Here is an 8,331-nt window from a genome sequence, read left to right as displayed (position 1 = left end):
ATTCGAAACATTTATTTGCGTGACATGATTATGAATGACGAATGAAAGAATATTTAGAAGAATGTTTCAAGAATAAAAGAATTCGAAAGTAATCATTTGTATGGTTATGAATGAATTGAAAGGACGAGATAACATTTGCTCAAAAATGATAATAACCGTGCATTTTATTGAAATGTCATTTTTAAACATCGGCCTATTTCACAAAAGATTCTTATTACTCCTAGGCCTAGAGCAATAAGTGTGTTTTGGACATTACTCTGAATCCGTTCTAAAAGCTACAGAAATTTCTTCCGCAGTCCAGTTGTCCAGAACACTTCTAGGCGTGCAGAGGCAAATGCCCGACAAATTCTCTCTTCCAGTCTCCTCTTCGCATATGACGTTGATGTCCAAGCTTTCCAGCCTTTCTTCTATAGCTCCCGTCATTAGTGTGTCTCTCTCAGGATGAATGATTCCCCCGGACACAAATGTTTTCGATATATGGGGGAATGTCATTGGTTCCCACTTGATTTCTTCCCCCGTTAATCGAGCTCTTCTTCTTTCTTGCTTCTTTTCCAGCTCCATTCTCCTTTTTTTCGCATCCAGCTTAAATCCTAAACCGAAGCGGTCTCTCTTGTCTTACGGCATTGGTGTTTCAACCCTTCCTTGCAGATGTCTCTCAAATCCTCTTCCGGGTAGAGCTCATTTTCCAATCGTTAACTGGAGGCTCATCCTCGTGGTTTTGGACAATTTTGGCACCAGAATTTTACTTCCCTCAGCGATGAAGGTTGCATTAACAAATTCTAAAGATCAAAATGAACATTCGATTGCTTCATCATCTGTCTCCAAATAGGGCGCATTATTGCTCACAGTTGCAATGATATCCTCTCAGCATTGATCGTTATCAACCTCCCCTCTGATACCAGCTTCAACTTTTGATGCAACGAAGAAGGCACTGCCCCAGCTGAATGTATCCAGGGCCTCCCCAATAAGAAATTATATGAGGGCTTGATATCTATTACTAGGAAATCCACCTTATTTATGTTTGGCCCAATCTGAAGAGGTACCTCGATTCTGCCCATCACCTTTCTCTTCGTGTCGTCAAATGCCTTCAGTATGTTCTAGCACTCCTTCATGTAAGAGCTGTCTACAGGTAATCTGTTTAGTGTGGTCAATGGCAAGACGTTCAAAGCCGATCCGTTGTTAATCAGTACGCCTGGGAGCGTATACCCTTTACAGCGCGTGGTAATGTGTAATGCTTTAGTCGACCCCATGCCACCGGGTGGTATCTCATCGTCATTGAAGAAGATATAGTTGTCGGCACTTATGTTACTAACCAATCGGTCTAGTTTGTTAACAGAGATATCATTGGCAACATACGTTTCATTCAAGACCTTCATTAGCGCGCTGCGATAAACTTTCGAGCTTAGAAGTAAGGCCAGCACTGAGATACGAGCTGGTTGTTTACGTAGCTGTTCCACCATGCTGTATTCACTATGCTTTAGGAATTTTAAAAACTCCTTATCCTTTTCTTCGTTAACTAGCTCATTGACAGGAAGTTCAGATTTGGTCATTTTTTCCTTCACCCCTTCGACCACTAGGGCTTTTCCTTTTATGGGCTGTGCCTTCTCACTCGCTGTATCATAACGTCTCCCACTACGTGTAGAGGAGCCCCTATCTTGGTCCTTTTTTAAAGTGTCAACCAGGCTTTCCTTCTCCGGAATTGTCACATTACAATCATAATTCTATGGGACCCTTTTACTATCTTTGTAAGGGAAGATTGCAGGTCTCTGGATTATGACCCTTGGTGGTAGTTGAACTCTAGCTTCATTATTTTTGGGTCTCGATATGATAACCACGGGGTAGTTAACTATTTGATTTTGTACCGTTGACTCTCCCTCCGACGCACATATGTCTCCCTTTACGGGATTTTTAGTCTCTTCATAGAATTCCATTTCCTTATTGTTTATCATGTTCTGCACTAGGGCTCTGAACTCCACACACTCTTGGATTTCATGCCCCACCTTATTGTGGAACTCGCAGTAGTTCCTCTCTTCTTTGGATTCTCTTCCCAAATCCAACGCGATCAAACCTCTCATGACCATCTCCCTTCACACTTGTCTCAATGGAGTCCTGACTTTTGCAACCTCACACTTAATTTTCTTGTTTTTGCCTTCGCTTATCCCGTTCACTCCTTGGTTGGTGTGATTGAGGAGTGGGTTTCCTGCTACATTAGGCATGGTTGAGTCATCAAATCTCACGATTCCCACCTTAATGAGTCTTTCGACCACTTTCTTGAATGCAGTGCAATTTTCGATTGAATGCCCAGTAATTCCCGCGTGGTATTCACATTGGGCGTTTGTGTCATACCATTTGGGATACGGGGGCTGTAGTGACTCCAGGTAGAAAGGGGATACCACATGAGCGTTGAATAGGTTCTGGTACAGCTCCCTATATGTCATAGGTATAGGGGTGAATTGTGGCATTTCTGTGTTCTTCCTTGCATTGGATTCAGGGCTTTGTTGATTGGTGGTCACCATTTTGGGTTGATTTACGGTAAATGATTTGGACTGCCCCTTGTTGAATGTGCTCGTTTTGTTCACTTCATTATCCCTTTTCCTCGGGACTAACTTCTTAGCACTCTCTCCTAATTTTATCTTGCCGCTCCTTACAGCATTTTCAATCATTTCTCCCGTCATCACTATGTCAAAGAAGCTCTTGGTGGCGCTTCCCAACATATGAGTGATAAAAGGGGCTTTTAAGGTGTTAATAAAGAGCATTGTTGTCTCTTTTTCTAGAAGTGGCGGCTGAACTTGTATGGCCACCTCTCTCCACCTTTGTGCATACTGTCTGAAACTTTCATTTGACTTTTTTTCCATATTCTGGAGAGTGATCCTTTCGGGGGCCATGTCCGTCACATGATTGTATTGCTTCATAAAGGCCTAAGCCAGGTCCTTCCATGAGTTAATCTTGGCTCGACTCAGTTGGTTGTACCATTTAGACGCCGCTCCAACCAGACTATCTTGAAAGTAGTGGATTAGTAGCTTGTCATTGTTAACATATCCCGTCATTCGTCTGCAAAACATGGTGATGTGGGCTTCAGGGCAACTTGTTCCATTGTATTTCTTGAATTCAGACATTTTGAATTTAGGGGGAAGGACTAAATCTGGGACCAGGCTCAGATCCTTGGCATCAATCCCTTGATGATGATCCGCGCTCTCCATGACTTTGAATTTCTCTTCAAGCCATCTACACCGTTCTTCTAATTGTTTTTGCGAATCCATCCTTGCTTTTTTCTCTTCAGCCACTTCATCCAAGTCGAGAACAGGCGGATAATTCGGGTTGTTGACAAAGTTAGAGCCTAAGCCGGTTTGGAAGTTTATCGGAATTGAAGCTCCGGCCTGAACTTGTTGGGGCATGATTGTGACTGATAGTTTTTGTAGGTTAATCTCGGGCTTCGTCGGTATATGTATTGGAGTAAAGCCAGGGGGTATTGGAGATCTTCATTGATTTCCTCAACTTGGTCCATGGAGCCCTTTCCCTTATCTATTCCTCTCAACAGTAATTTGGATAACTGGGACATCATCTCTCTCTGAGACTCCATCATTTGCTCCTTCATCTCTCGTTGAATTTTGGCTAGCTGCTCTTCCATCTGGGACTACATTTGTTCTTACATGTCCTTTTGCATTTGCTCCAATTTCTCGAGTTTCTTATCCATTAATTTTTTTTGTACCGTAGGGGTGCGTGGTTGGTTGGTTTTCATTAGTTTCCAGGTTACTGAAATAAGTTTTAATTAATTAGAAAACTTTTATGGCCTTTAATGCATGATGATATAATGTAATGCAAATGTATGAATGCAAAGAAGGCATCAATTTTGATTCAATTACCTTTAGAAAATTTCACTTTGAAAATAAAATCTTTTACATAAGGTCGATTTACAGATAACATCTCGCTCTAACACTCAAAGTCCTAATTTTTCTAAGCAACGAGGCCAGCTCTTGTCCGCGGTCTGACTCCAACTCATACTTCACACTTAGTGTGTCCGTTTGAACCGCTAAAGTTTGCAAGTAGTCTGCTACTTCCCGAATTTGGGTTATGGCTTCCCCCATAAGGTAATCTCTGTTTCTGACTTGATCTTGTGCATGGCGAAGCTGCTCTTTCCAACGATCCTCGTTTGCCTCGAAAAACTGGATCCGTATCTCGCAGTTCTGCAGTGACGCTTCTAACTCTTCTATCCTTCCTTTCATTTCTTCTATCTTGCTCAAGCTTGCCCTCAACTCTATTACGGTGTTGCGGTTTCGATACTGATGCAGAGACTTCTCAAGTTCTGCCACTCTAGCACTTAATTCCCCTTGCTCATTTCTACTTACCGACAGACTTTTCTACAAATCTTCGTTTCGTGATTGAGCTTCTCAAAATTTTCTTTCCCACTGATCGGTATTGGCTTTTTCTTCTTGAATTTTGTGGCACCATTGTTCAGAAGTCTTACCTAAACCCGCAGTCCTCATAGATAGGCGCAACTTCTTGTAGTCTGTCTTCAAGCTGTTTAGGTCTTCTTCGGCCTTAGTTTTTCCTTTTCTCCATTTCTCAGCCTCTGACCTCTGAGCATCAGCGTCTAACCTTAGATGCATCTTCTCTTCTTCTAACTGTTTGATCTTCTTCCCGAGCTCCGAATTCTTCTTTTCGAAATCTTGCCTTATAATTTCCAATTCTGATGGGGCGACATGTAATTGTTCCCTGATAGGTCGAGCATTCTCCAAGCTGAGCCTAGGAATATTATCATTAATCCTCTTCTTAAACCACTCGCTATACTCGGGCGTTACCATGGAACCGACGGCTAACCTCTTTATCCAACAAGTTTGCTTCCAAGCATCCGATAACTCCCGAACTCTCTTCTTATAATAAGCACCTTTAAATGAGAATTCACTCTGAGCAAGCCCATAGGTCGTAGGTACAAACTGCCTCGACTTATATTGCCTCAAGACTAACAGTGGAGTATACCCGGTAGCTCCCCAAATTCCTAACAATGGCTCCCAATCGAAGTTACCACATCGGTACATGATCTCCTCAGGAACCATCCAATAAGCTCTCCACTCGATATCCCCCTCCTTGAGGTTCTGAAGAATATCCATCCACTTCTCCTCTGAGATATTCTCTCTCCTCTGTATAGCTGCTTCTTCTTTTAACGAAAAATAACCCTCGGAGAAGACTCGATAGGAAACTTTGTCTACCTTCCAAAAGTGCCCGTGGAACCATGCCATCAATAATTGTGCACATCCAATGAATCGCCCCTTGCCTGTCTTCCGACATGAGCTCAAAGATCTGAACGTTTCTGCCAATATTGCCAGTACCGGTGTAATTCCCTTTTCAAGGCGATCAAACAAGTCAATGACTGCCTCGTCCACGTGTCTCAAAGCCTTAGGAAAGATCACTAATCCATAGATTCTTAAGGCAAATATATCAACCCTCTTTCTTTCATCTGGATGTGTCAAGATCAAATCTTGCGAATTCTCCCAAGGGATACATTTGCTATCTCCTTTTTGTTGAATCCGAGTAGTGACCCAAGGCTCGTTCATCCCAGAAATGCTCATCAGTTTCTTCACGAAAGTCTGACTACTAAAAACCCGAGCATAAGTCTTCCGGACTTGAATTTTGGGACACCTGAGCAAAATAGTGTATTCCTCCATGGTAGGTACCAAATCTGTTTCTCCAAACGTGAAACACTTGTACGCAGAATTCCAAAACTATACCAAGGCTCGGAACAAATTCTTATCCACTCTAATGTCTAGCAGGTAGGATACGTCACCATAATTTTGGTAAAACAATTGCTTGATTCCTTCATTCCAACTAGCCCAAATGTCACTACATTGACGCGAGTGAAATCTTGCAGCTTCGATACATACCCTTCTGCCAAGCTATCCCCTCTCTCTGATTACAGCTTCTCCGACCATGCACGAACGACCGCATTATCCTCGACTTTACTAAGAAATTCATTCTCCATGTCAAATTTTTTAACTTAGTAATTGAATACAGATTAACGCCTCCTTTAGTATGCAATGTTATGCAAAAAAGACAAAACAAAACAAAACACCGGTTAGTGTCAATAATAGTTATTATGACACATATACGGGTAAGTACTAAGGCTCGGCGCGGCTTTACCCAAGGATGGTTCCTAAGGTTCACTATATGCGGTTTAGTTCTAGAGATAAGGTACCCGAACCAGCAGATTCCTCAATCCTCACCCATTATAGGCTCATATAGATCGAGTTCTGCTCGGGGGGATACATTTCTCTATGACCATACGGAGATGAAAATCTCACGAAATCATAGGTACGGATATACCCCGAAAGCAATCCACTAGCCCATGCGGAGGTGAAAACCTCACGAAAGCATAGTTTCTTACTCCCAACTTAGAAGGTGTGACCACAGTGGTCATGCAATGCCATGCAATATTATTCTATGGGACTTGAACCGAAACGAATAAAGTAAAAAGATCGTCTATTAAAAACCAAATTTTAAATTTTCAACAAAAGGACAGAAAATAATCTATTTTGCGGCTTGACTCTCTTATTGTCCCCAGTGGAGTCGCCAAGCTATCGAAACCATTTTTTTATATTTCGAAGTAAAAATGATTGATCGACTTTTTGGAAAGCGAAAATGGAGTCGCCACCAATCTTTTCTTGTTTAGGTGTGATCGGATAACCTAGAAATTTGGGTTGTTTTAATAAAACATTTTGGTTTACTAAAACAATGATTTTGGTCTCTGAAAATATGAGAAAATAGGCTCGAGTTGATTCACGTATGAGGAAGGATTAGCACCCTCGTTATGCCCAAAATTGGTACCAAATCGATTAAATAATGTCCTTTTGTCTAAAATTAAAAATGTTTTTGAAATGTGGTTCTTTTTAATAACATTTGAATAACCCGAATCCTTTGCCAAAAATCTTCTTGTTTCGACGTTCGAAAATTTATAATTTGAAAATAACAAAAGGATGCCCAACTATTTGGTCCAACGAAAAATCGATACCCAAAGACGAGAGGGCATGATTCCTCGAATTTCCAAACATTGACCATTGCCTCACCTTAGAAGATACGAGTGAAATTCTGAAGAGACATTCGATTATTTTGAACAAACAGGAGTTTGCAACCCAACACGATAGGGCACTATTCCCCGAATTGCCAAACGTCGAACATTTATTTCATTTTAAAGAGTTTTTAGAAAACGTGAGTGAAATTCCAAAGGGATCTTCGATCATTTTGAACAAATGAAAAAGCGCAACCCGACACGATAGGACACAACATTTCAAATCCTCAATACAAGATCATTTTATAATTTCCAAAACTCATGCATTTGAAATTTCAAAAGGATATTTAGTTATTTAGGTTAAACAAGAAAAATTGAAACCTAGTAAGTTAGGGTACTATTTTCTTGAATTTCCTAAATTTGAAATATTGCCTTAGTTTTAATTTAAAAAAACATGGACGAAATCTCGAGAGAATATTTATTTGGTCAAACAGAAAATCGAAACCCAACACGTTAGGGCACAATTTCTCGAATTACCAAACACGAAATATTACCTCGCTTTGAAATTTTATTTTTTATTTTTTATTTTTTAAAAGGGAGTGATTATGGAAACAAACTTGCAACGTATTTATTCGATTCATTTGAAGCAAAGAAAATAAAATGAATAATTTTAGACAAATAGGTTGATTTCATGGAAATAAGTTGGCAATCTCAATCATAATATAATACATGGGGATGCAAAACAAAGTAACAAATATGGAAAACATATATCAATAATATATTATACAAATTTTTGAAAAGTGCAAACATGAAAATCGAAACATGCCCAATGATAATAATCTTACCACATACACTATTTAACGTTTCTAACTAATGGTTAAATAAAAATCTATTTTAAGAAAAATATTTTAAAAGGTAATAAAAATGTTAAAATAAATAAACTTGAAATGAACAATTTAAAAGTAGGTAAATTATATATAAATATATATATATACATAAGCAGATAATACATGTAAAAATTTACAATAGATTGTAAAATAAATAATAAATAAAATAAATAATACATATAAAGTTTAACATATAAATGAACTTCAAAATAAGTATTATAAGAGGAAATTTAAAGTTAGTGTTATGCAAAATAATTTAAAACCAAGATTCAAAAATGTATATATATATATATATATATATGTGCATAACAATAGTAATGTGTACCTATATAAAATTTTAAAATGAATAATGTACATATTAGCAAGTCGTAACATAAATGAATTATATAAATGCAACCATGTAAGAATATACAAAAGAATATACGAATGACATACTATATAATA

The sequence above is a fragment of the Gossypium arboreum genome, chromosome 6, assembly GCF_025698485.1.
Source record: "Gossypium arboreum isolate Shixiya-1 chromosome 6, ASM2569848v2, whole genome shotgun sequence".
Taxonomy (NCBI): domain Eukaryota; kingdom Viridiplantae; phylum Streptophyta; class Magnoliopsida; order Malvales; family Malvaceae; genus Gossypium; species Gossypium arboreum.
This window is presented reverse-complemented; position numbering follows the sequence as displayed.